The 24,339-nt window shown below is 67.4% G+C and overlaps 11 non-coding genes across 11 annotated transcripts; all 11 read right to left on the bottom strand.

Moving 5' to 3' along the window:
- Positions 1-1,017: 1,017 nt before the first annotated feature.
- LOC141412344 (5S ribosomal RNA) lies at positions 1,018-1,136 on the bottom strand. The gene has a single exon (XR_012437182.1). It is a non-coding gene; the product is annotated as a 5S ribosomal RNA (ribosomal RNA).
- Positions 1,137-3,305: 2,169 nt separating this feature from the next.
- LOC141413003 (5S ribosomal RNA) lies at positions 3,306-3,424 on the bottom strand. The gene has a single exon (XR_012437845.1). It is a non-coding gene; the product is annotated as a 5S ribosomal RNA (ribosomal RNA).
- A 2,150-nt stretch (positions 3,425-5,574) lies between these two features.
- LOC141412812 (5S ribosomal RNA) lies at positions 5,575-5,693 on the bottom strand. The gene has a single exon (XR_012437654.1). It is a non-coding gene; the product is annotated as a 5S ribosomal RNA (ribosomal RNA).
- Positions 5,694-7,864: 2,171 nt separating this feature from the next.
- Positions 7,865-7,983, bottom strand: LOC141412638 (5S ribosomal RNA). Its single transcript, XR_012437480.1, has one exon. It is a non-coding gene; the product is annotated as a 5S ribosomal RNA (ribosomal RNA).
- A 2,158-nt stretch (positions 7,984-10,141) lies between these two features.
- LOC141413580 (5S ribosomal RNA) lies at positions 10,142-10,260 on the bottom strand. The gene has a single exon (XR_012438371.1). It is a non-coding gene; the product is annotated as a 5S ribosomal RNA (ribosomal RNA).
- A 2,158-nt stretch (positions 10,261-12,418) lies between these two features.
- On the bottom strand, positions 12,419-12,537 carry LOC141412345 (5S ribosomal RNA). Its single transcript, XR_012437183.1, has one exon. It is a non-coding gene; the product is annotated as a 5S ribosomal RNA (ribosomal RNA).
- Positions 12,538-14,699: 2,162 nt separating this feature from the next.
- Positions 14,700-14,818, bottom strand: LOC141412452 (5S ribosomal RNA). Its single transcript, XR_012437291.1, has one exon. It is a non-coding gene; the product is annotated as a 5S ribosomal RNA (ribosomal RNA).
- A 2,162-nt stretch (positions 14,819-16,980) lies between these two features.
- LOC141412453 (5S ribosomal RNA) lies at positions 16,981-17,099 on the bottom strand. The gene has a single exon (XR_012437292.1). It is a non-coding gene; the product is annotated as a 5S ribosomal RNA (ribosomal RNA).
- Positions 17,100-19,261: 2,162 nt separating this feature from the next.
- Positions 19,262-19,380, bottom strand: LOC141412454 (5S ribosomal RNA). The gene has a single exon (XR_012437293.1). It is a non-coding gene; the product is annotated as a 5S ribosomal RNA (ribosomal RNA).
- A 2,159-nt stretch (positions 19,381-21,539) lies between these two features.
- Positions 21,540-21,658, bottom strand: LOC141413010 (5S ribosomal RNA). The gene has a single exon (XR_012437852.1). It is a non-coding gene; the product is annotated as a 5S ribosomal RNA (ribosomal RNA).
- A 2,151-nt stretch (positions 21,659-23,809) lies between these two features.
- LOC141412455 (5S ribosomal RNA) lies at positions 23,810-23,928 on the bottom strand. The gene has a single exon (XR_012437294.1). It is a non-coding gene; the product is annotated as a 5S ribosomal RNA (ribosomal RNA).
- Positions 23,929-24,339: the final 411 nt, after the last annotated feature.

The following is a 24,339-nucleotide window of genomic DNA, read 5'->3' on the forward strand; positions in this document are numbered from 1 at the left end:
GCGTGCGTGCGTGCGTGGTCTGGGTGTCTCTGCGTGGTGTGTGTGTGTGTGTGTGTGTTAGATGCCGTGCCTGGTGTAGGTGGGGAAGAGCAAGCCCTCACGCACAGAGCCCCATCACACACTGGGGCCGGGCCGAGGGGGTCAATCTGCTCGGCCTGATTGCGTTGGGCATACATTGCAGAAGGTGGGTTTTCCAAGGCGGAGCAGAGGGTCCCGGCACCTGAGGTTGTCCACGGGGAGAATGTCTGTTCCACAGGGGCAAGCGGTCCCTTCCGTCGTGCCCAAGCCCATGTGACCCCGAAGGCCAGGTGGCCCCGGTCCTTGAGCTGACTGAGGAGTGCTTTGAGACCCGGAGGGTGGCACAGGCGACTGGGCGCCAGCGGCGGCCCTCCCTCCCTTTGAGCGGGACGGGGAGCTGCCGCTGGCATCCGGAGCTCTGGTGGCCTGCGCCCTCTGTCCCTGTGACCGCAGGCTCTGCCGTGGGAGGCGGGATCCCACGTAGAGGTCGCACGCTGGCTGCCCTGTCTTGGGTTGAGCGACGGAGCGCGACGTGGAGCAGCACCCGACTGAGGCTCCCTGCTTCTCTGTCCCCAGGCGTCTTGCCCTGGACCCAGTGCACCACCTTGTGGCGAGCCCAGGTGTGGCGCGTCCCGCTGTGGGGCCCGCTGGTGTGCAGGACCCACTTTCTCATGGCTTCCGCACGTCCCTCCCCGCCCGCCTGGAGGGCAGTTGGGGAGCGGTCCCCAACGTGGCCTGGGACCAACCTCGCTGGTGACCCGTGTCACGGGCGCGCGCCCCAGGAGAGTGTGGGGAGGGGAGAGGATTCGGGGACGTAGCTGTGAGGATTCGGTGTGCGTGGGTCTGGCGGGTGGCCCGGACGGGGTCGGGGTCGTGGTCACGGTGGGTCGTTGTGGTGGTGGTGGTGGTGGTGGTGGTGCTGGGGGTGGTGGTGGTGGTGGGGGGGGTGGTGGCGAAGTCCCCGAAGACAAAAGGAGCAGCGAGTGAGGGAGGAGCAAAAGCCTACAGCACCCGGTATTCCCAGGCGGTCCCCCATCCAAGTACTAACCAGGCCCGACCCTGCTTAGCTTCCGAGATCAGACGAGATCGGGCGCGTTCAGGGTGGTATGGCCGTAGACGCTAGCCGCCGCCTCCGGGAGCCCCAAGAGCCTGCCGAGGGCCCCGGCGTGCGTCTCCACGCTGCTCTCCTGGCACGGCTGGGAGTCCGGGTGGGGGCTGGCAGCCCGGGGCCAGCAGCCAGAGGCCCCGCGCGCCTGCTCGGGCAGCCGGTCTCGCCCAGGTGGCCGCTGGGTGGCTTTCTTCCCGAGGTGTCCTGCTGCCAGGACGAGGGTCAAGTTTTCTCGGGGGAAAATTTCTCAGTGCTCTCGGGCGCTTGTTCTTCTGGGAATGTCCACTGCTGTGGCCAAGGCGGGGGACGCACAGCTCGGGCCAGGGCAAGCAGCCACCCTCCTCCGTCGCCTCCTGGAGCCGTATCCTTGGGTGGGTGCGTGGCTCCCAGCGGAGGTCTCGGGGACCCTTCCGGTCCTCTTCGTCCGGAAAGCGCCACTGCCCCTCCAGCCCATCAGGAAAACGGCAGCCGCGCCCTTCGCCGACCCGCTCCGCCCTCCTCCACACTCAGGGCCTGGGGCTGCGGGGCTGAATCGTGAGGCTTTCCAGCCCAGGACTTCACCTCTGGCCCCTTTCACACCCGGGATCTTGGGAAGAAGAAACAAAACCAAACACAGCCAAAGCCATCTCCTCCGACCCGGGGCCCCTCCACATCCCTTCCGATCCCGGGTTCCTGCCGGCCTCCCGGGGCGTTTCTCCCAGGCAGGCCTTCGCGGCCACTACACGCGGCTGAGCACTCGAGTCCTCGGGCGTCACGGGGCCCGCGGCCACGCCAAGCACGCACGACTCCCGGGTCTCGTCTGCTCCTGGGTGCCCTGGGCCTCTTCCCTGTGCCGCTGCTGGGTCTTGTGCCCCTGCTTGGCCTCCTTCAGACCCGACCCCGTGCTACGCGGCCACGTGCTACAGGATCGTGCCAGCAGAACTGGCCCTGGCTGAGCCCCGTACCCACCCTCCTGCCATCCCTGGCCCTGCTAGCAAATGGCAGAGATCCTCTGGCCTCCGAGCCCAGACAAAAATCCTGATGCAGTTGGCCGAGGGGCCGCAAACCAAGGCTTCGCTTGTTCCCGCTCAGGCCCCAGCCATACCCTCTTGTCCTTCGGCTGCTCGTGTGTGGGGTGGGGGAGAGGAGGGTGCGTCCCCGTGCGTGCGTGCGTGGTCTGGGTGTCTCTGCGTGGTGTGTGTGTGTGTGTGTGCGTGTGTGTGTGTGTGTGTGTGTTAGATGCCGTGCCTGGTGTAGGTGGGGAAGAGCAAGCCCTCACGCACAGAGCCCCATCACACACTGGGGCCGGGCGAGGGGGTCAATCTGCTCGGCCTGATTGCGTTGGGCATACATTGCAGAAGGTGGGTTTTCCAAGGCGGAGCAGAGGGTCCCGGCACCTGAGGTTGTCCACGGGGAGAATGTCTGTTCCACGGGGGCAAGCGGTCCCTTCCATCGTGCCCAAGCCCATGTGACCCCGAAGGCCAGGTGGCCCCGGTCCTTGAGCTGACTGAGGAGTGCTTTGAGACCCGGAGGGTGGCACAGGCGACTGGGCGCCAGCGGCGGCCCTCCCTCCCTTTGAGCGGGACGGGGAGCTGCCGCTGGCATCCGGAGCTCTGGCGGCCTGCGCCCTCTGTCCCTGTGACCGCAGGCTCTGCCGTGGGAGGCGGGATCCCACGTAGAGGTCGCGTGCTGGCTGCCCTGTCTTGGGTTGAGCGACGGAGCGCGACGTGGAGCAGCACCCGACTGAGGCTCCCTGCTTCTCTGTCCCCTGGCGTCTTGCCCTGGACCCAGTGCACCACCTTGTGGCGAGCCCATGTGTGGCGCGTCCCGCTGTGGGGCCCGCTGGGGTGCAGGACCCACTTTCTCATGGCTTCCGCACGTCCCTCCCCGCCCGCCTGGAGGGCAGTTGGGGAGCGGTCCCCAACGTGGCCTGGGACCATCCTCGCTGGTGACCCGGGTCGCGGGCGCGCGCCCCAGGAGAGTGTGGGGAGGGGAGAGGATTCGGGGACGTAGCTGTGAGGATTCGGTGTGCGTGGGTCTGGCGGGTGGCCCGGACGGGGTCGGGGTCGTGGTCACGGTGGGTCGTTGTGGTGGTGGTGGTGGTGGTGCTGGGGGTGGTGGTGGTGGGGGGGGGTGGTGGGGTGGGGGTGGTGGCGAAGTCCCCGAAGACAAAAGGAGCAGCGAGGGAGGGAGGAGCAAAAGCCTACAGCACCCGGTATTCCCAGGCGGTCTCCCATCCAAGTACTAACCAGGCCCGACCCTGCTTAGCTTCCGAGATCAGACAAGATCGGGCGCGTTCATGTTGGTATGGCCGTAGACGCTAGCCGCCGCCTCCGGGAGCCCCAAGAGCCGGCCGAGGGCCCCGGCGTGCATCTCCACGCTGCTCTCCTGGCACGGCTGGGAGTCCGGGTGGGGGCTGGCAGCCCGGGGCCAGCGGCCAGAGGTCCCGCGCGCCTGCTCGGGCAGCCGGTCTCGCCCAGGTGGCCGCTGGGTGGCTTTCTTCCCGAGGTGTCCTGCTGCCAGGACGAGGGTCAAGTTTTCTCGGGGGAAAATTTCTCAGTGCTCTCGGGCGCTTGTTCTTCTGGGAATGTTCACTGCTGTGGCCAAGGCGGGGGACGCACAGCTCGGGCCAGGGCAAGCAGCCGCCCTCCTCCGTCGCCTCCTGGAGCCGTATCCTTGGGTGGGTGCGTGGCTCCCAGCAGAGGTCTCGGGGACCCTTCCGGTCCTCTTCGTCTGGAAAGCGCCACTGCCCCTCCAGCCCATCAGGAAAACGGCAGCCGCGCCCTTCGCCGACCCGCTCCGCCCTCCTCCACGCTCAGGGCCTGGGGCTGCGGGGCTGAATCGTGAGGCTTTCCAGCCCAGGACTTCACCTCTGGCCCCTTTCACACCCGGGATCTTGGGAAGAAGAAACAAAACCAAACACAGCCAAAGCCATCTCCTCCGACCCGGGGCCCCTCCACATCCCTTCCGATCCCGGGTTCCTGCCGGCCTCCCGGGGCGTTTCTCCCAGGCAGGCCTTCGCGGCCACTACACGGGGCTGAGCACTCGAGTCCTCGGGCGTCACGGGGCCCGCGGCCACGCCAAGCACGCACGACTCCCGGGTCTCGTCTGCTCCTGGGTGCCCTTGGCCTCTTCCCTGTGCCGCTGCTGGGTCTTGTGCCCCTGCTTGGCCTCCTTCAGACCCGGCCCCGTGTTACGCGGCCACGTGCTACAGGATCGTGCCAGCAGAACTGGCCCTGGCTGAGCCCCGTAGCCACCCTCCTGCCATCCCTGGCCCTGCTAGCAAATGGCAGAGATCCTCTGGCCTCCGAGCCCAGACAAAAATCCTGATGCAGTTGGCCGAGGGGCCGCAAACCAAGGCTTCGCTTGTTCCCGCTCAGGCCCCAGCCATACCCTCTTGTCCTTCGGCTGCTCGTGTGTGGGGTGGGGGAGAGGAGGGTGCGTCCCCGTGCGTGCGTGCGTGGTCTGGGTGTCTCTGCGTGGTGTGTGTGTGTGTGTGTGTGTGTGTGTGTGTGTGTTAGATGCCGTGCCTGGTGTAGGTGGGGAAGAGCAAGCCCTCACGCACAGAGCCCCATCACACACTGGGGCCGGGCCGAGGGGGTCAATCTGCTCGGCCTGATTGCGTTGGGCATACATTGCAGAAGGTGGGTTTTCCAAGGTGGAGCAGAGGGTCCCGGCACCTGAGGTTGTCCACAGGGAGAATGTCTGTTCCACGGGGGCAAGCGGTCCCTTCCGTCGTGCCCAAGCCCATGTGACCCCGAAGGCCAGGTGGCCCCGGTCCTTGAGCTGACTGAGGAGTGCTTTGAGACCCGGAGGGTGGCACAGGCGACTGGGCGCCAGCGGCGGCCCTCCCTCCCTTTGAGCGGGACGGGGAGCTGCCGCTGGCATCCGGAGCTCTGGCGGCCTGCGCCCTCTGTCCCTGTGACCGCAGGCTCTGCCGGGGGAGGCGGGATCCCACGTAGAGGTCGTGCGCTGGCTGCCCTGTCTTGGGTTGAGCGACGGAGCGCGACGTGGAGCAGCACCCGACTGAGGCTCCCTGCTTCTCTGTCCCCTGGCGTCTTGCCCTGGACCCAGTGCACCACCTTGTGGCGAGCCCAGGTGTTGCGCATACCGCTGTGGGGCCCGCTGGGGTGCAGGACCCACTTTCTCATGGCTTCCACACGTCCCTCCCCACCCGCCTGGAGGGCAGTTGGGGAGCGGTCCCCAACGTGGCCTGGGACCAACCTCGCTGGTGACCCGTGTCGCGGGCGCGCGCCCCAGGAGAGTGTGGGGAGGGGAGAGGATTCGGGGACGTAGCTGTGAGGATTCGGTGTGCGTGGGTCTGGCGGGTGGCCCGGACGGGGTCGGGGTCGTGGTCACGGTGGGTCGTTGTGGTGGTGGTGGTGGTGGTGCTGGGGGTGGTGGTGGTGGGGGGGGGTGGTGGCGAAGTCCCCGAAGACAATAGGAGCAGCGAGGGAGGGAGGAGCAAAAGCCTACAGCACCCGGTATTCCCAGGCGTTCTCCCATCCAAGTACTAACCAGGCCCGACCCTGCTTAGCTTCCGAGATCAGACGAGATCGGGCGCGTTCAGGGTGGTATGGCCGTAGACGCTAGCCGCCGCCTCCGGGAGCCCCAAGAGCCTGCCGAGGGCCCCGGCGTGCGTCTCCACGCTGCTCTCCTGGCAAGGCTGGGAGTCCGGGTGGGGGCTGGCAGCCCGGGGCCAGCGGCCAGAGGCCCCGCGCGCCTGCTCGTGCAGCCGGTCTCGCCCAGGTGGCCGCTGGGTGGCTTTCTTCCCGAGGTGTCCTGCTGCCAGGACGAGGGTCAAGTTTTCTCGGGGGAAAATTTCTCAGTGCTCTCGGGCGCTTGTTCTTCTGGGAATGTTCACTGCTGTGGCCAAGGCGGGGGACGCACAGCTCGGGCCAGGGCAAGCAGCCGCCCTCCTCCGTCGCCTACTGGAGCCGTATCCTTGGGTGGGTGCGTGGCTCCCAGCGGAGGTCTCGGGGACCCTTCCGGTCCTCTTCGTCCGGAAAGCGCCACTGCCCCTCCAGCCCATCAGGAAAACGGCAGCCGCGCCCTTCGCCGACCCGCTCCGCCCTCCTCCTCGCTCAGGTCCTGGGGCTGCGGGGCTGAATCGTGAGGCTTTCCAGCCCAGGACTTCACCTCTGGCCCCTTTCACACCCGGGATCTTGGGAAGAAGAAACAAAACCAAACACAGCCAAAGCCATCTCCTCCGACCCGGGGCCCCTCCACATCCCTTCCGATCCCGGGTTCCTGCCGGCCTCCCGGGGCGTTTCTCCCAGGCAGGCCTTCGCGGCCACTACACGGGGCTGAGCACTCGAGTCCTCGGGCGTCACGGGGCCCGCGGCCACGCCAAGCACGCACGACTCCCGGGTCTCGTCTGCTCCTGGGTGCCCTGGGCCTCTTCCCTGTGCCGCTGTTGAGTCTTGTACCCCTGCTTGGCCTCCTTCAGACCCGGCCCCGTGCTACGCGGCCACGTGCTACAGGATCGTGCCAGCAGAACAGGCCCTGGCTGAGCCCCGTACCCACCCTCCTGCCATCCCTGGCCCTGCTAGCAAATGGCAGAGATCCTCTGGCCTCCGAGCCCAGACAAAAATCCTGATGCAGTTGGCCGAGGGGCCGCAAACCAAGGCTTCGCTTGTTCCCGCTCAGGCCCCAGCCATACCCTCTTGTCCTTCGGCTGCTCGTGTGTGGGGTGGGGGAGAGGAGGGTGCGTCCCCGTGCGTGCGTGCGTGGTCTGGGTGTCTCTGCGTGGTGTGTGTGTGTGTGTGTGTGTGTGTGCGTGTGTGTGTGTTAGATGCCGTGCCTGGTGTAGGTGGGGAAGAGCAAGCCCTCACGCACAGAGCCCCATCACACACTGGGGCCGGGCCGAGGGGGTCAATCTGCTCGGCCTGATTGCGTTGGGCATACATTGCAGAAGGTGGGTTTTCCAAGGCGGAGCAGAGGGTCCCGGCACCTGAGGTTGTCTACGGGGAGAATGTCTGTTCAACGGGGGCAAGCGGTCCCTTCTGTCGTGCCCAAGCCCATGTGACCCCGAAGGCCAGGTGGCCCCGGTCCTTGAGCTGACTGAGGAGTGCTTTGAGACCCGGAGGGTGGCACAGGCGACTGGGCGCCAGCGGCGGCCCTCCCTCCCTTTGAGCGGGATGGGGAGCTGCCGCTGGCATCCGGAGCTCTGGCGGCCTGCGCCCTCTGTCCCTGTGACCGCAGGCTCTCCGTGGGAGGCGGGATCCCACGTAGAGGTCGCGCGCTGGCTGCCCTGTCTTGGGTTGAGCGACGGAGCGCGACGTGGAGCAGCACCCGACTGAGGCTCCCTGCTTCTCTGTCCCCTGGCGTCTTGCAATGGACCCAGTGCACCACCTTGTGGCGAGCCCATGTGTGGCGCGTCCCGCTGTGGGGCCCGCTGGGGTGCAGGACCCACTTTCTCATGGCTTCCGCACGTCCCTCCCCGCTCACCTGGAGGGCAGTTGGGGAGCGGTCCCCAACGTGGCCTGGGACCAACCTCGCTGGTGACCCGGGTCGCGGGCGTGTGCCCCAGGACAGTGTGGGGAGGGGAAAGGATTCGGGGACGTAGCTGTGAGGATTCGGTGTGCGTGGGTCTGGTGGGTGGCCCGGACGGGGTCGGGGTCGTGGTCACGGTGGGTCGTTGTGGTGGTGGTGGTGGTGGTGGTGCTGGGGGTGGTGGTGGTGGTGGGGGGTGGTGGTGGGGGGGGTGGTGGCGAAGTCCCCGAAGACAAAAGCAGCAGCGAGGGAGGGAGGAGCAAAAGCCTACAGCACCCGGTATTCCCAGGCGGTCTCCCATCCAAGTACTAACCAGGCCCGACCCTGCTTAGCTTCCGAGATCAGACGAGATCGGGCGCGTTCGGGGTGGTATGGCCGTAGACGCTAGCCGCCGCCTCCGGGAACCCCAAGAGCCTGCCGAGGGCCCCAGCGTGCGTCTCCACGCTGCTCTCCTGGCACGGCTGGGAGTCCGGGTGGGGGCTGGCAGCCCGGGGCCAGCGGCCAGAGGCCCCGCGCGCCTGCTCGGGCAGCCGGTCTCGCCCAGGTGGCCGCTGGGAGGCTTTCTTCCCGAGGTGTCCTGCTGCCAGGACGAGGGTCAAGTTTTCTCGGGGGAAAATTTCTCAGTGCTCTCGGGCGCTTGTTCTTCTGGGAATGTTCACTGCTGTGGCCAAGGCGGGGGACGCACAGCTCGGGCCAGGGCAAGCAGCCGCCCTCCTCCGTCGCCTCCTGGAGCCGTATCCTTGGGTGGGTGCGTGGCTCCCAGCGGAGGTCTCGGGGACCCTTCCGGTCCTCTTCGTCCGGAAAGCGCCACTGCCCCTACAGCCCATCAGGAAAACGGCAGCCGCGCCCTTCGCCGACCCGCTCCGCCCTCCTCCACGCTCAGGGCCTGGGGCTGCGGGGCTGAATCGTGAGGCTTTCCAGCCCAGGACTTCACCTCTGGCCCCTTTCACACCCGGGATCTTGGGAAGAAGAAACAAAACCAAACACAGCCAAAGCCATCTCCTCCGACCCGGGGCCCCTCCACATCCCTTCCGATCCCGGGTTCCTGCCGGCCTCCCGGGGCGTTTCTCCCAGGCAGGCCTTCGCGGCCACTACACGGGGCTGAGCACTCGAGTCCTCGGGCGTCACGGGGCCCGCAGCCACGCCAAGCACGCACGACTCCCGGGTCTCGTCTGCTCCTGGGTGCCCTGGGCCTCTTCCCTGTGCCGCTGCTGTGTCTTGTGCCCCTGCTTGGCCTCCTTCAGACCAGACCACGTGCTACGCGGCCACGTGCTACAGGATCGTGCCAGCAGATCTGGCCCTGGCTGAGCCCCGTACCCACCCTCCTGCCATCCCTGGCCCTGCTAGCAAATGGCAGAGATCCTCTGGCCTCCGAGCCCAGACAAAAATCCTGATGCAGTTGGCCGAGGGGCCGCAAACCAAGGCTTCGCTTGTTCCCGCTCAGGCCCCAGCCATACCCTCTTGTCCTTCGGCTGCTCGTGTGTGGGGTGGGGGAGAGGAGGGTGCGTCCCCATGCGTGCGTGCGTGGTCTGGGTGTCTCTGCGTGGTGTGTGTGTGTGTGTGTGTGTGTGTGTGTGTGTGTGTGTGTGTTAGATGCCGTGCCTGGTGTAGGTGGGGAAGAGCAAGCCCTCACGCACAGAGCCCCATCACACACTGGGGCCGGGCCGAGGGGGTCAATCTGCTCGGCCTGATTGCGTTGGGCATACATTGCAGAAGGTGGGTTTTCCAAGGCGGAGCAGAGGGTCCCGGCACCTGAGGTTGTCCACGGGGAGAATGTCTGTTCCACGGGGGCAAGCGGTCCCTTCCGTCGTGCCCAAGCCCATGTGACCCCGAAGGCTAGGTGGCCCCGGTCATTGAGCTGACTGAGGAGTGCTTTGAGACCCGGAGGGTGGCACAGGCGACTGGGCGCCAGCGGCGGCCCTCCCTCCCTTTGAGTGGGACGGGGAGCTGCCGCTGGCATCCGGAGCTCTGGCGGCCTGCGCCCTCTGTCCCTGTGACCGCAGGCTCTGCCGTGGGAGGCGGGATCCCACATAGAGGTCGCGCGCTGGCTGCCCTGTCTTGGGTTGAGCGACGGAGCGCGACGTGGAGCAGCACCCGACTGAGGCTCCCTGCTTCTCTGTCCCCTGGCGTCTAGCCCTGGACCCAGTGCACCACCTTGTGGCGAGCCCAGGTGTGGCACGTCCCGCTGTGGGGCCCGCTGGGGTGCAGGACCCACTTTCTCATGGCTTCCGCACGTCCCTCCCCACCCGCCTGGAGGGCCGTTGGGGAGCGGTCCCCAACGTGGCCTGGGACCAACCTCGCTGGTGACCCGTGTCGCGGGTGCGCGCCCCAGGAGAGTGTGGGGAGGGGAGAGGATTCGGGGACGTAGCTGTGAGGATTCGGTGTGCGTGGGTCTGGCGGGTGGCCCGGACGTGTTCGGGGTCAAGGTCACGGTGGGTCGTTGTGGTGGTGGTGGTGGTGGTGCTGGGGGTGATGGTGTTGGGGGGTGGTGGTGGCGAAGTCCCGGAAGACAAAAGGAGCAGCGAGGGAGGGAGGAGCAAAAGCCTACAGCACCCGGTATTCCCAGGCGGTCTCCCATCCAAGTACTAACCAGGCCCGACCCTGCTTAGCTTCCGAGATCAGACGAGATCGGGCGCATTCAGGGTGGTATGGCCGTAGACGCTAGCCGCCGCCTCCGGGAGCCCCAAGAGCCTGCCGAGGGCCCCGGCGTGCGTCTCCACGCTGCTCTCCTGGCACGGCTGGGAGTCCGGGTGGGGGCTGGCAGCCCGGGGCCTGCGGCCAGAGGCTCCGCGCGCCTGCTCGGGCAGCCGGTCTCGCCCAGGTGGCCGCTGGGTGGCTTTCTTCCCGAGGTGTCCTGCTGCCAGGACGAGGGTCAAGTTTTCTCGGGGGAAAATTTCTCAGTGCTCTCGGGCGCTTGTTCTTCTGGGAATGTTCACTGCTGTGGCCAAGGCGGGGGACGCACAGCTCGGGCCAGGGCAAGCAGCCGCCCTCCTCCGTCGCCTCCTGGAGCCGTATCCTTGGGTGGGTGCGTGGCTCCCAGCGGAGGTCTCGGGGACCCTTCTGGTCCTCTTCGTCCGGAAAGCGCCACTGCCCCTCCAGCCCATCAGGAAAACGGCAGCCGCGCCCTTCGCCGACCCGCTCCGCCCTCCTCCACGCTCAGGGCCTGGGGCTGCGGGGCTGAATCGTGAGGCTTTCCAGCCCAGGACTTCACCTCTGGCCCCTTTCACACCCGGGATCTTGGGAAGAAGAAACAAAACCAAACACAGCCAAAGCCATCTCCTCCGACCCGGGGCCCCTCCACATCCCTTCCGATCCCGGGTTCCTGCCGGCCTCCCGGGGAGTTTCTCCCAGGCAGGCCTTCGCGGCCACTACACGGGGCTGAGCACTCGAGTCCTCGGGCGTCACGGGGCCCGCGGCCACGCCAAGCACGCACGACTCCCGGGTCTCGTCTGCTCCTGGGTGCCCTGGGCCTCTTCCCTGTGCCGCTGCTGGGTCTTGTGCCCCTGCTTGGCCTCCTTCAGACCCGGCCCCGTGCTACGCGGCCACGTGCTACAGGATCGTGCCAGCAGAACTGGCCCTGGCTGAGCCCCGTACCCACCCTCCTGCCATCCCTGGCCCTGCTAGCAAATGGCAGAGATCCTCTGGCCTCCGAGCCCAGACAAAAATCCTGATGCAGTTGGCCGAGGGGCCGCAAACCAAGGCTTCGCTTGTTCCCGCTCAGGCCCCAGACATGCCCTCTTGTCCTTCGGCTGCTCGTGTGTGGGGTGAGGGAGAGGAGGGTGCGTCCCCGTGCGTGCCTGCGTGGTCTGGGTGTCTCTGCGTGGTGTGTGTGTGTGTGTGTGTGTGTGTGTGTGTGTGTGTGTGAGATGCCGTGCCTGGTGTAGGTGGGGAAGAGCAAGCCCTCACGCACAGAGCCCCATCACACACTGGGGCCGGGCCGAGGGGGTCAATCTGCTCGGCCTGATTGCGTTGGGCATACATTGCAGAAGGTGGGTTTTCCAAGGCGGAGCAGAGGGTCCCGGCACCTGAGGTTGTCCACGGGGAGAATGTCTGTTCCACGGGGGCAAGCGGTCCCTTCCGTCGTGCCCAAGCCCATGTGACCCCGAAGGCCAGGTGGCCCCGGTCCTTGAGCTGACTGAGGAGTGCTTTGAGACCCGGAGGGTGGCACAGGCGACTGGGCGCCAGCGGCGGCCCTCCCTCCCTTTGAGCGGGACCGGGAGCTGCCGCTGGCATCCGGAGCTCTGGCGGCCTGCGCCCTCTGTCCCTGTGACCGGAGGCTCTGCCGTGGGAGGCGGGCTCCCACGTAGAGGTCGCGCGCTGGCTGCCCTGTCTTGGGTTGAGCGACGGAGCGCGACGTGGAGCAGCACCCGACTGAGGCTCCCTGCTTCTCTGTCCCCTGGCGTCTTGCCCTGGACCCAGTGCACCACCTTGTGGCGAGCCCAGGTGTGGCGCGTCCCGCTGTGGGGCCCGCTGGGGTGCAGGACCCACTTTCTCATGGCTTCCGCACGTCCCTCCCCGCCCGCCTGGAGGGCAGTGGGGAGCGGTCCCCAACGTGGCCTGGGACCAACCTCGCTGGTGACCCGTGTCGCGGGCGCGCGCCCCAGGAGAGTGTGGGGAGGGGAGAGGATTCGGGGACGTAGCTGTGAGGATTCGGTGTGCGTGGGTCTGGCGGGTGGCCCGGACAGGGTCGGGGTCGTGGTCACGGTGGGTCGTTGTGGTGGTGGTGGTGGTGGTGGTGCTGGGGGTGGTGGTGGTGGTGGGGGGGGTGGTGGCGAAGTCCCCGAAGACAAAAGGAGCAGCGAGGGATGGAGGAGCAAAAGCCTACAGCACCCGGTATTCCCAGGCGGTCCCCCATCCAAGTACTAACCAGGCCCGACCCTGCTTAGCTTCCGAGATCAGACGAGATCGGGCGCGTTCAGGGTGGTATGGCCGTAGACGCTAGCCGCCGCCTCCGGGAGCCCCAAGAGCCTGCCGAGGGCCCCGGCGTGCGTCTCCACGCTGCTCTCCTGGCAAGGCTGGGAGTCCGGGTGGGGGCTGGCAGCCCGGGGCCAGCGGCCAGAGGCCCCGCACGCCTGCTCGGGCAGCCGGTCTCGCCCAGGTGGCCGCTGGGTGGCTTTCTTCCCGAGGTGTCCTGCTGCCAGGACGAGGGTCAAGTTTTCTCGGGGGAAAATTTCTCAGTGCTCTCGGGCGCTTGTTCTTCTGGGAATGTCCACTGCTGTGGCCAAGGCGGGGGACGCACAGCTCGGGCCAGGGCAAGCAGGCGCCCTCCTCCGTCGCCTCCTGGAGCCGTATCCTTGGATGGGTGCGTGGATCCCAGCGGAGGTCTCGGGGTCCCTTCCGGTCCTCTTCGTCCGGAAAGCGCCACTGCCCCTCCAGCCCATCAGGAAAACGGCAGCCGCGCCCTTCGCCGACCCGCTCCGCCCTCCTCCACACTCAGGGCCTGGGGCTGCGGGGCTGAATCGTGAGGCTTTCCAGCCCAGGACTTCACCTCTGGCCCCTTTCACACCCGGGATCTTGGGAAGAAGAAACAAAACCAAACACAGCCAAAGCCATCTCCTCCGACCCGGGGCCCCTAGACATCCCTTCCGATCCCGGGTTCCTGCCGGCCTCCCGGGGCGTTTCTCCCAGGCAGGCCTTCGCGGCCACTACACGGGGCTGAGCACTCGAGTCCTCGGGCGTCACGGGGCCCGCGGCCACGCCAAGCACGCACGACTCCCGGGTCTCGTCTGCTCCTGGGTGCCCTGGGCCTCTTCCCTGTGCCGCTGCTGGGTCTTGTGCCCCTGCTTGGCCTCCTTCAGACCCGGCCCCGTGCTACGCGGCCACGTGCTACAGGATCGTGCCAGCAGAACTGGCCCTGGCTGAGCCCCGTACCCACCCTCCTGCCATCCCTGGCCCTGCTAGCAAATGGCAGAGATCCTCTGGCCTCCGAGCCCAGACAAAAATCCTGATGCAGTTGGCCGAGGGGCCGCAAACCAAGGCTTCGCTTGTTCCCGCTCAGGCCCCAGCCATACCCTCTTGTCCTTCGGCTGCTCGTGTGTGGGGTGGGGGAGAGGAGGGTGCGTCCCCGTGCGTGCGTGCGTGGTCTGGGTGTCTCTGCGTGGTGTGTGTGTGTGTGTGTGTGTGTGTGTGTGTGTGTGTGTGTGTGAGATGCCGTGCCTGTTGTAGGTGGGGAAGAGCAAGCCCTCACGCACAGAGCCCCATCACACACTGGGGCCGGGCCGAGGGGGTCAATCTGCTCGGCCTGATTGCGTTGGGCATACATTGCAGAAGGTGGGTTTTCCAAGGCGGAGCAGAGGGTCCCGGCACCTGAGGTTGTCCACGGGGAGAATGTCTGTTCCACGGGGGCAAGCGGTCCCTTCCGTCGTGCCCAAGCCCATGTGACCCCGAAGGCCAGGTGGCCCCGGTCCTTGAGCTGACTGAGGAGTGCTTTGAGACCCGGAGGGTGGCACAGGCGACTGGGCGCCAGCGGCGGCCCTCCCTCCCTTTGAGCGGGACCGGGAGCTGCCGCTGGCATCCGGAGCTCTGGCGGCCTGCGCCCTCTGTCCCTGTGACCGCAGGCTCTGCCGTGGGAGGCGGGATCCCACGTAGAGGTCGCGCGCTGGCTGCCCTGTCTTGGGTTGAGCGACGGAGCGCGACGTGGAGCAGCACCCGACTGAGGCTCCCTGCTTCTCTGTCCCCTGGCGTCTTGCCCTGGACCCAGTGCACCACCTTGTGGCGAGCCCAGGTGTGGCGCGTCCCGCTGTGGGGCCCGCTGGGGTGCAGGACCCACTTTCTCATGGCTTCCGCACGTCCCTCCCCGCCCGCCTGGAGGGCAGTGGGGAGCGGTCCCCAACGTGGTTTGGGACCAACCTCGCTGGTGACCCGTGTCGCGGGCGCGCGCCCCAGGAGAGTGTGGGGAGGGGAGAGGATTCGGGGACGTAGCTGTGAGGATTCGGTGTGCGTGGGTCTGGCGGGTGGCCCGGACGGGGTCGGGGTCGTGGTCACGGTGGGTCGTTGTGGTGGTGGTGGTGGTGGTGGTGCTGGGGGTGGTGGTGGTGGTGGGGGGGGTGGTGGCGAAGTCCCCGAAGACAAAAGGAGCAGCGAGGGAGGGAGGAGCAAAAGCCTACAGCACCCGGTACTCCCAGGCGGTCTCCCATCCAAGTACTAACCAGGCCCGACCCTGCTTAGCTTCCGAGATCAGACGAGATCGGGCGCGTTCAGGGTGGTATGGCCGTAGACGCTAGCCGCCGCCTCCGGGAGCCCCAAGAGCCTGCCGAGGGCCCCGGCGTGCGTCTCCACGCTGCTCTCCTGGCAAGGCTGGGAGTCCGGGTGGGGGCTGGCAGCCCGGGGCCAGCGGCCAGAGGCCCCGCACGCCTGCTCGGGCAGCCGGTCTCGCCCAGGTGGCCGCTGGGTGGCTTTCTTCCCGAGGTGTCCTGCTGCCAGGACGAGGGTCAAGTTTTCTCGGGGGAAAATTTCTCAGTGCTCTCGGGCGCTTGTTCTTCTGGGAATGTCCACTGCTGTGGCCAAGGCGGGGGACGCACAGCTCGGGCCAGGGCAAGCAGGCGCCCTCCTCCGTCGCCTCCTGGAGCCGTATCCTTGGATGGGTGCGTGGATCCCAGCGGAGGTCTCGGGGTCCCTTCCGGTCCTCTTCGTCCGGAAAGCGCCACTGCCCCTCCAGCCCATCAGGAAAACGGCAGCCGCGCCCTTCGCCGACCCGCTCCGCCCTCCTCCACACTCAGGGCCTGGGGCTGCGGGGCTGAATCGTGAGGCTTTCCAGCCCAGGACTTCACCTCTGGCCCCTTTCACACCCGGGATCTTGGGAAGAAGAAACAAAACCAAACACAGCCAAAGCCATCTCCTCCGACCCGGGGCCCCTAGACATCCCTTCCGATCCCGGGTTCCTGCCGGCCTCCCGGGGCGTTTCTCCCAGGCAGGCCTTCGCGGCCACTACACGGGGCTGAGCACTCGAGTCCTCGGGCGTCACGGGGCCCGCGGCCACGCCAAGCACGCACGACTCCCGGGTCTCGTCTGCTCCTGGGTGCCCTGGGCCTCTTCCCTGTGCCGCTGCTGGGTCTTGTGCCCCTGCTTGGCCTCCTTCAGACCCGGCCCCGTGCTACGCGGCCACGTGCTACAGGATCGTGCCAGCAGAACTGGCCCTGGCTGAGCCCCGTACCCACCCTCCTGCCATCCCTGGCCCTGCTAGCAAATGGCAGAGATCCTCTGGCCTCCGAGCCCAGACAAAAATCCTGATGCAGTTGGCCGAGGGGCCGCAAACCAAGGCTTCGCTTGTTCCCGCTCAGGCCCCAGCCATACCCTCTTGTCCTTCGGCTGCTCGTGTGTGGGGTGGGGGAGAGGAGGGTGCGTCCCCGTGCGTGCGTGCGTGGTCTGGGTGTCTCTGCGTGGTGTGTGTGTGTGTGTGTGTGTGTGTGTGTGTGTGTGTGTGTGTGAGATGCCGTGCCTGTTGTAGGTGGGGAAGAGCAAGCCCTCACGCACAGAGCCCCATCACACACTGGGGCCGGGCCGAGGGGGTCAATCTGCTCGGCCTGATTGCGTTGGGCATACATTGCAGAAGGTGGGTTTTCCAAGGCGGAGCAGAGGGTCCCGGCACCTGAGGTTGTCCACGGGGAGAATGTCTGTTCCACGGGGGCAAGCGGTCCCTTCCGTCGTGCCCAAGCCCATGTGACCCCGAAGGCCAGGTGGCCCCGGTCCTTGAGCTGACTGAGGAGTGCTTTGAGACCCGGAGGGTGGCACAGGCGACTGGGCGCCAGCGGCGGCCCTCCCTCCCTTTGAGCGGGACCGGGAGCTGCCGCTGGCATCCGGAGCTCTGGCGGCCTGCGCCCTCTGTCCCTGTGACCGCAGGCTCTGCCGTGGGAGGCGGGATCCCACGTAGAGGTCGCGCGCTGGCTGCCCTGTCTTGGGTTGAGCGACGGAGCGCGACGTGGAGCAGCACCCGACTGAGGCTCCCTGCTTCTCTGTCCCCTGGCGTCTTGCCCTGGACCCAGTGCACCACCTTGTGGCGAGCCCAGGTGTGGCGCGTCCCACTGTGGGGCCCGCTGGGGTGCAGGACCCACTTTCTCATGGCTTCCGCACGTCCCTCCCCGCCCGCCTGGAGGGCAGTGGGGAGCGGTCCCCAACGTGGTTTGGGACCAACCTCGCTGGTGACCCGTGTCGCGGGCGCGCGCCCCAGGAGAGTGTGGGGAGGGGAGAGGATTCGGGGACGTAGCTGTGAGGATTCGGTGTGCGTGGGTCTGGCGGGTGGCCGGGACGGGGTCGGGGTCGTGGTCACGGTGGGTCGTTGTGGTGGTGGTGGTGGTGGTGGTGCTGGGGGTGGTGGTGGTGGTGGGGGGGGTGGTGGCGAAGTCCCCGAAGACAAAAGGAGCAGCGAGGGAGGGAGGAGCAAAAGCCTACAGCACCCGGTACTCCCAGGCGGTCTCCCATCCAAGTACTAACCAGGCCCGACCCTGCTTAGCTTCCGAGATCAGACGAGATCGGGCGCGTTCAGGGTGGTATGGCCGTAGACGCTAGCCGCCGCCTCCGGGAGCCCCAAGAGCCTGCCGAGGGCCCCGGCGTGCGTCTCCACGCTGCTCTCCTGGCAAGGCTGGGAGTCCGGGTGGGGGCTGGCAGCCCGGGGCCAGCGGCCAGAGGCCCCGCACGCCTGCTCGGGCAGCCGGTCTCGCCCAGGTGGCCGCTGGGTGGCTTTCTTCCCGAGGTGTCCTGCTGCCAGGACGAGGGTCAAGTTTTCTCGGGGGAAAATTTCTCAGTGCTCTCGGGCGCTTGTTCTTCTGGGAATGTCCACTGCTGTGGCCAAGGCGGGGGACGCACAGCTCGGGCCAGGGCAAGCAGCCGCCCTCCTCCGTCGCCTCCTGGAGCCGTATCCTTGGGTGGGTGCGTGGCTCCCAGCGGAGGTCTCGGGGACCCTTCCGGTCCTCTTCGTCCGGAAAGCGCCACTGCCCCTCCAGCCCATCAGGAAAACGGCAGCCGCGCCCTTCGCCGACCCGCTCCGCCCTCCTCCACACTCAGGGCCTGGGGCTGCGGGGCTGAATCGTGAGGCTTTCCAGCCCAGGACTTCACCTCTGGCCCCTTTCACACCCGGGATCTTGGGAAGAAGAAACAATACCAAACACAGCCAAAGCCATCTCCTCCGACCCGGGGCCACTCCACATCCCTTCCGATCCCGGGTTCCTGCCGGCCTCCCGGGGCGTTTCTCCCAGGCAGGCCTTCGCGGCCACTACACGGGGCTGAGCACTCGAGTCCTCGGGCGTCACGGGGCCCGCGGCCACGCCAAGCACGCACGACTCCCGGGTCTCGTCTGCTCCTGGGTGCCCTGGGCCTCTTCCCTGTGCCGCTGCTGTGTCTTGTGCCCCTGCTTGGCCTCCTTCAGACCCGACCCCGTGCTACGCGGCCACGTGCTACAGGATCGTGCCAGCAGAACTGGCCCTGGCTGAGCCCCGTACCCACCCTCCTGCCATCCCTGGCCCTGCTAGCAAATGGCAGAGATCCTCTGGCCTCCGAGCCCAGACAAAAATCCTTATGCAGTTGGCCGAGGGGCCGCAAACCAAGGCTTCGCTTGTTCCCGCTCAGGCCCCAGCCATACCCTCTTGTCCTTCGGCTGCTCGTGTGTGGGGTGGGGGCGAGGAGGGTGCGTCCCCGTGCGTGCGTGCGTGGTCTGGGTGTCTCTGCGTGGTGTGTGTGTGTGTGTTTGTGTGTGTGTGTGTGTGTGTGTGTGTTAGATGCCGTGCCTGGTGTAGGTGGGGAAGAGCAAGCCCTCACGCACAGAGCCCCATCACACACTGGGGCCGGGCCGAGGGGGTCAATCTGCTCGGCCTGATTGCGTTGGGCATACATTGCAGAAGGTGGGTTTTCCAAGGCGGAGCAGAGGGTCCCGGCACCTGAGGTTGTCCACGGGGAGAATGTCTGTTCCACGGGGGCAAGCGGTCCCTTCCGTCGTGCCCAAGCCCATGTGACCCCGAAGGCCAGGTGGCCCCGGTCCTTGAGCTGACTGAGGAGTGCTTTGAGACCCGGAGGGTGGCACAGGCGACTGGGCGCCAGCGGCGGCCCTCCCTCCCTTTGAGCGGGACCGGGAGCTGCCGCTGGCATCCGGAGCTCTGGCGGCCTGCGCCCTCTGTCCCTGTGACCGCAGGCTCTGCCGTGGGAGGCGGGATCCCACGTAGAGGTCGCGCGCTGGCTGCCCTGTCTTGGGTTGAGCGACGGAGCGCGACGTGGAGCAGCACCCGACTGAGGCTCCCTGCTTCTCTGTCCCCTGGCGTCTTGCCCTGGACCCAGTGCACCACCTTGTGGCGAGCCCAGGTGTGGCGCGTCCCGCTGTGGGGCCCGCTGGGGTGCAGGACCCACTTTCTCATGGCTTCCGCACGTCCCTCCCCGCCCGCCTGGAGGGCAGTGGGGAGCGGTCCCCAACGTGGCCTGGGACCAACCTCGCTGGTGACCCGTGTCGCGGGCGCGCGCCCCAGGAGAGTGTGGGGAGGGGAGAGGATTCGGGGACGTAGCTGTGAGGATTCGGTGTGCGTGGGTCTGGCGGGTGGCCCGGACGGGGTCGGGGTCGTGGTCACGGAGGGTCGTTGTGGTGGTGGTGGTGGTGGTGGTGCTGGGGGTGGTGGTGGTGGTGGGGGGGGGGGTGGCGAAGTCCCCGAAGACAAAAGGAGCAGCGAGGGCGGGAGGAGCAAAAGCCTACAGCACCCGGTACTCCCAGGCGGTCTCCCATCCAAGTACTAACCAGGCCCGACCCTGCTTAGCTTCCGAGATCAGACGAGATCGGGCGCGTTCAGGGTGGTATGGCCGTAGACGCTAGCCGCCGCCTCCGGGAGCCCCAAGAGCCTGCCGAGGGCCCCGACGTGCGTCTCCACGCTGCTCTCCTGGCAAGGCTGGGAGTCCGGGTGGGGGCTGGCAGCCCGGGGCCAGCGGCCAGAGGCCCCGCACGCCTGCTCGGGCAGCCGGTCTCGCCCAGGTGGCCGCTGGGTGGCTTTCTTCCCGAGGTGTCCTGCTGCCAGGACGAGGGTCAAGTTTTCTCGGGGGAAAATTTCTCAGTGCTCTCGGGCGCTTGTTCTTCTGGGAATGTTCACTGCTGTGGCCAAGGCGGGGGACGCACAGCTCGGGCCAGGGCAAGCAGCCGCCCTCCTCCGTCGCCTCCTGGAGCCGTATCCTTGGGTGGGTGCGTGGCTCCCAGCGGAGGTCTCGGGGACCCTTCCGGTCCTCTTCGTCCGGAAAGCGCCACTGCCCCTCCAGCCCATCAGGAAAACGGCAGCCGCGCCCTTCGCCGACCCGCTCCGCCCTCCTCCACACTCAGGGCCTGGGGCTGCGGGGCTGAATCGTGAGGCTTTCCAGCCCAGGACTTCACCTCTGGCCCCTTTCACACCCGGGATCTTGGGAAGAAGAAACAATACCAAACACAGCCAAAGCCATCTCCTCCGACCCGGGGCCCCTCCACATCCCTTCCGATCCCGGGTTCCTGCCTGCCTCCCGGGGCGTTTCTCCCAGGCAGGCCTTCGCGGCCACTACACGGGGCTGAGCACTCGAGTCCTCGGGCGTCACGGGGCCCGCGGCCACACCAAGCACGCACGACTCCCGGGTCTCGTCTGCTCCTGGGTGCCCTGGGCCTCTTCCCTGTGCCGCTGCTGTGTCTTGTGCCCCTGCTTGGCCTCCTTCAGACCCGACCCCGTGCTACGCGGCCACGTGCTACAGGATCGTGCCAGCAGAACTGGCCCTGGCTGAGCCCCGTACCCACCCTCCTGCCATCCCTGGCCCTGCTAGCAAATGGCAGAGATCCTCTGGCCTCCGAGCCCAGACAAAAATCCTGATGCAGTTGGCCGAGGGGCCGCAAACCAAGGCTTCGCTTGTTCCCGCTCAGGCCCCAGCCATACCCTCTTGTCCTTCGGCTGCTCGTGTGTGGGGTGGGGGAGAGGAGGGTGCGTCCCCGTGCGTGTGTGCGTGGTCTGGGTGTCTCTGCGTGGTGTGTGTGTGTGTGTTTGTGTGTGTGTGTGTGTGTGTGTGTGTTAGATGCCGTGCCTGGTGTAGGTGGGGAAGAGCAAGCCCTCACGCACAGAGCCCCATCACACACTGGGGCCGGGCCAAGGGGGTCAATCTGCTCGGCCTGATTGCGTTGGGCATACATTGCAGAAGGTGGGTTTTCCAAGGCGGAGCAGAGGGTCCCGGCACCTGAGGTTGTCCACGGGGAGAATGTCTGTTCCACGGGGGCAAGCGGTCCCTTCCGTCGTGCCCAAGCCCATGTGACCCCGAAGGCCAGGTGGCCCCGGTCCTTGAGCTGACTGAGGAGTGCTTTGAGACCCGGAGGGTGGCACAGGCGACTGGGCGCCAGCGGCGGCCCTCCCTCCCTTTGAGCGGGACGGGGAGCTGCCGCTGGCATCCGGAGCTCTGGCGGCCTGCGCCCTCTGTCCCTGTGACCGCAGGCTCTGCCGTGGGAGGCGGGATCCCACGTAGAGGTCGCGCGCTGGCTGCCCTGTCTTGGGTTGAGCGACGGAGCGCGACGTGGAGCAGCACCCGACTGAGGCTCCCTGCTTCTCTGTCCCCTGGCGTCTTGCCCTGGACCCAGTGCACCACCTTGTGGCGAGCCCAGGTGTGGCGCGTCCCGCTGTGGGGCCCGCTGGGGTGCAGGACCCACTTTCTCATGGCTTCCGCACGTCCCTCCCCGCCCGCCTGGAGGGCAGTTGGGGAGCGGTCCCCAACGTGGCCTGGGACCAACCTCGCTGGTGACCCGTGTCGCGGGCGCACGCCCCAGGAGAGTGTGGGGAGGGGAGAGGATTCGGGGACGTAGCTGTGAGGATTCGGTGTGCGTGGGTCTGGCTGGTGGCCCGGACGGGGTCGGGGTCGTGGTCACGGTGGGTCGTTGTGGTGGTGGTGGTGGTGGTGCTGGGGGTGGTGGTGGTGGTGGGGGTGTGGTGGCGAAGTCCCCGAAGACAAAAGGAGCAGCGAGGGAGGGAGGAGCAAAAGCCTACAGCACCCGGTATTCCCAGGCGGTCTCCCATCCAAGTACTAACCAGGCCCGACCCTGCTTAGCTTCCGAGATCAGACGAGATCGGGCGCGTTCAGGGTGGTATGGCCGTAGACGTTAGCCGCCGCCTCCGGGAGCCCCAAGAGCCTGCCGAGGGCCCCGGCGTGCGTCTCCACGCTGCTCTCCTGGCACGGCTGGGAGTCCGGGTGGGGGCTGGCAGCCCGGGGCCAGCGGCCAGAGGCCCCGCGTGCCTGCTCGGGGAGCCGGTCTCGCCCAGGTGGCCGCTGGGTGGCTTTCTTCCCGAGGTGTCCTGCTGCCAGGACGAGGGTCAAGTTTTCTCGGGGGAAAATTTCTCAGTGCTCTCGGGCGCTTGTTCTTCTGGGAATGTCCACTGCTGTGGCCAAGGCGGGGGACGCACAGCTCGGGCCAGGGCAAGCAGCCGCCCTCCTCCGTCGCCTCCTGGAGCCGTATCCTTGGGTGGGTGCGTGGCTCCCAGCGGAGGTCTCGGGGACCCTTCCGGTCCTCTTCGTCCGGAAAGCGCCACTGCCCCTCCAGCCCATCAGGAAAACGGCAGCCGCGCCCTTCGCCGACCCGCTCCGCCCTCCTCCACACTCAGGGCCTGGGGCTGCGGGGCTGAATCGTGAGGCTTTCCAGCCCAGGACTTCACCTCTGGCCCCTTTCACACCCGGGATCTTGGGAAGAAGAAACAATACCAAACACAGCCAAAGCCATCTCCTCCGACCCGGGGCCCCTCCACATCCCTTCCGATCCCGGGTTCCTGCCGGCCTCCCGGGGCGTTTCTCCCAGGCAGGCCTTCGCGGCCACTACACGGGGCTGAGCACTCGAGTCCTCGGGCGTCACGGGGCCCGCGGCCACGCCAAGCACGCACGACTCCCGGGTCTCGTCTGCTCCTGGGTGCCCTGGGCCTCTTCCCTGTGCCGTTGCTGGGTCTTGTGCCCCTGCTTGGCCTCCTTCAGACCCGACCCTGTGCTACGCGGCCACGTGCTACAGGATCGTGCCAGCAGAACTGGCCCTGGCTGAGCCCCGTACCCACCCTCCTGCCATCCCTGGCCCTGCTAGCAAATGGCAGAGATCCTCTGGCCTCCGAGCCCAGACAAAAATCCTGATGCAGTTGGCCGAGGGGCCGCAAACCAAGGCTTCGCTTGTTCCCGCTCAGGCCCCAGCCATACCCTCTTGTCCTTCGGCTGCTCGTGTGTGGGGTGGGGGAGAGGAGGGTGCGTCCCCGTGCGTGCGTGCGTGGTCTGGGTGTCTCTGCCTGGTGTGTGTGTGTGTGTGTGTGTGTGTGTGTGTTAGATGCCGTGCCTGGTGTAGGTGGGGAAGAGCAAGCCCTCACGCACAGAGCCCCATCACACACTGGGGCCGGGCCGAGGGGGTCAATCTGCTCGGCCTGATTGCGTTGGGCATACATTGCAGAAGGTGGGTTTTCCAAGGCGGAGCAGAGGGTCCCGGCACCTGAGGTTGTCCACGGGGAGAATGTCTGTTCCACAGGGGCAAGCGGTCCCTTCCGTCGTGCCCAAGCCCATGTGACCCCGAAGGCCAGGTGGCCCCGGTCCTTGAGCTGACTGAGGAGTGCTTTGAGACCCGGAGGGTGGCACAGGCGACTGGGCGCCAGCGGCGGCCCTCCCTCCCTTTGAGCGGGACGGGGAGCTGCCGCTGGCATCCGGAGCTCTGGTGGCCTGCGCCCTCTGTCCCTGTGACCGCAGGCTCTGCCGTGGGAGGCGGGATCCCACGTAGAGGTCGCGCGCTGGCTGCCCTGTCTTGGGTTGCGCGACGGAGCGCGACGTGGAGCAGCACCCGACTGAGGCTCCCTGCTTCTCTGTCCCCTGGCGTCTTGCCCTGGACCCAGTGCACCACCTTGTGGCGAGCCCAGGTGTGGCGCGTCCCGCTGTGGGGCCCGCTGGGGTGCAGGACCCACTTTCTCATGGCTTCCGCACGTCCCTCCCCGCCCGCCTGGAGGGCAGTTGGGGAGCGGTCCCCAACGTGGCCTGGGACCAACCTCGCTGGTGACCCGTGTCGCGGGCGCGCGCCCCAGGAGAGTGTGGGGAGGGGAGAGGATTCGGGGACGTAGCTGTGAGGATTCGGTGTGCGTGGGTCTGGCGGGTGGCCCGGACGGGGTCGGGGTCGTGGTCACGGTGGGTCGTTGTGGTGGTGGTGGTGGTGGTGGTGCTGGGGGTGGTGGTGGTGGTGGGGGGGGTGGTGGCGAAGTCCCCGAAGACAAAAGGAGCAGCGAGGGAGGGAGGAGCAAAAGCCTACAGCACCCGGTACTCCCAGGCGGTCTCCCATCCAAGTACTAACCAGGCCCGACCCTGCTTAGCTTCCGAGATCAGACGAGATCGGGCGCGTTCAGGGTGGTATGGCCGTAGACGCTAGCCGCCGCCTCCGGGAGCCCCAAGAGCCTGCCGAGGGCCCCGGCGTGCGTCTCCACGCTGCTCTCCTGGCACGGCTGGGAGTCCGGGTGGGGGCTGGCAGCCCGGGGCCAGCGGCCAGAGACCCCGCGCGCCTGCTCGGGCAGCCGGTCTCGCCCAGGTGGCCGCTGGGTGGCTTTCTTCCCGAGGTGTCCTGCTGCCAGGACGAGGGTCAAGTTTTCTCGGGGGAAAATTTCTCAGTGCTCTCGGGCGCTTGTTCTTCTGGGAATGTCCACTGCTGTGGCCAAGGCGGGGGACGCACAGCTCGGGCCAGGGCAAGCAGGCGCCCTCCTCCGTCGCCTCCTGGAGCCGTATCCTTGGATGGGTGCGTGGCTCCCAGCGGAGGTCTCGGGGACCCTTCCGGTCCTCTT

This window comes from Castor canadensis, chromosome 10, assembly GCF_047511655.1.
Source record: "Castor canadensis chromosome 10, mCasCan1.hap1v2, whole genome shotgun sequence".
Classification (NCBI taxonomy): Eukaryota; Metazoa; Chordata; class Mammalia; order Rodentia; family Castoridae; genus Castor; species Castor canadensis.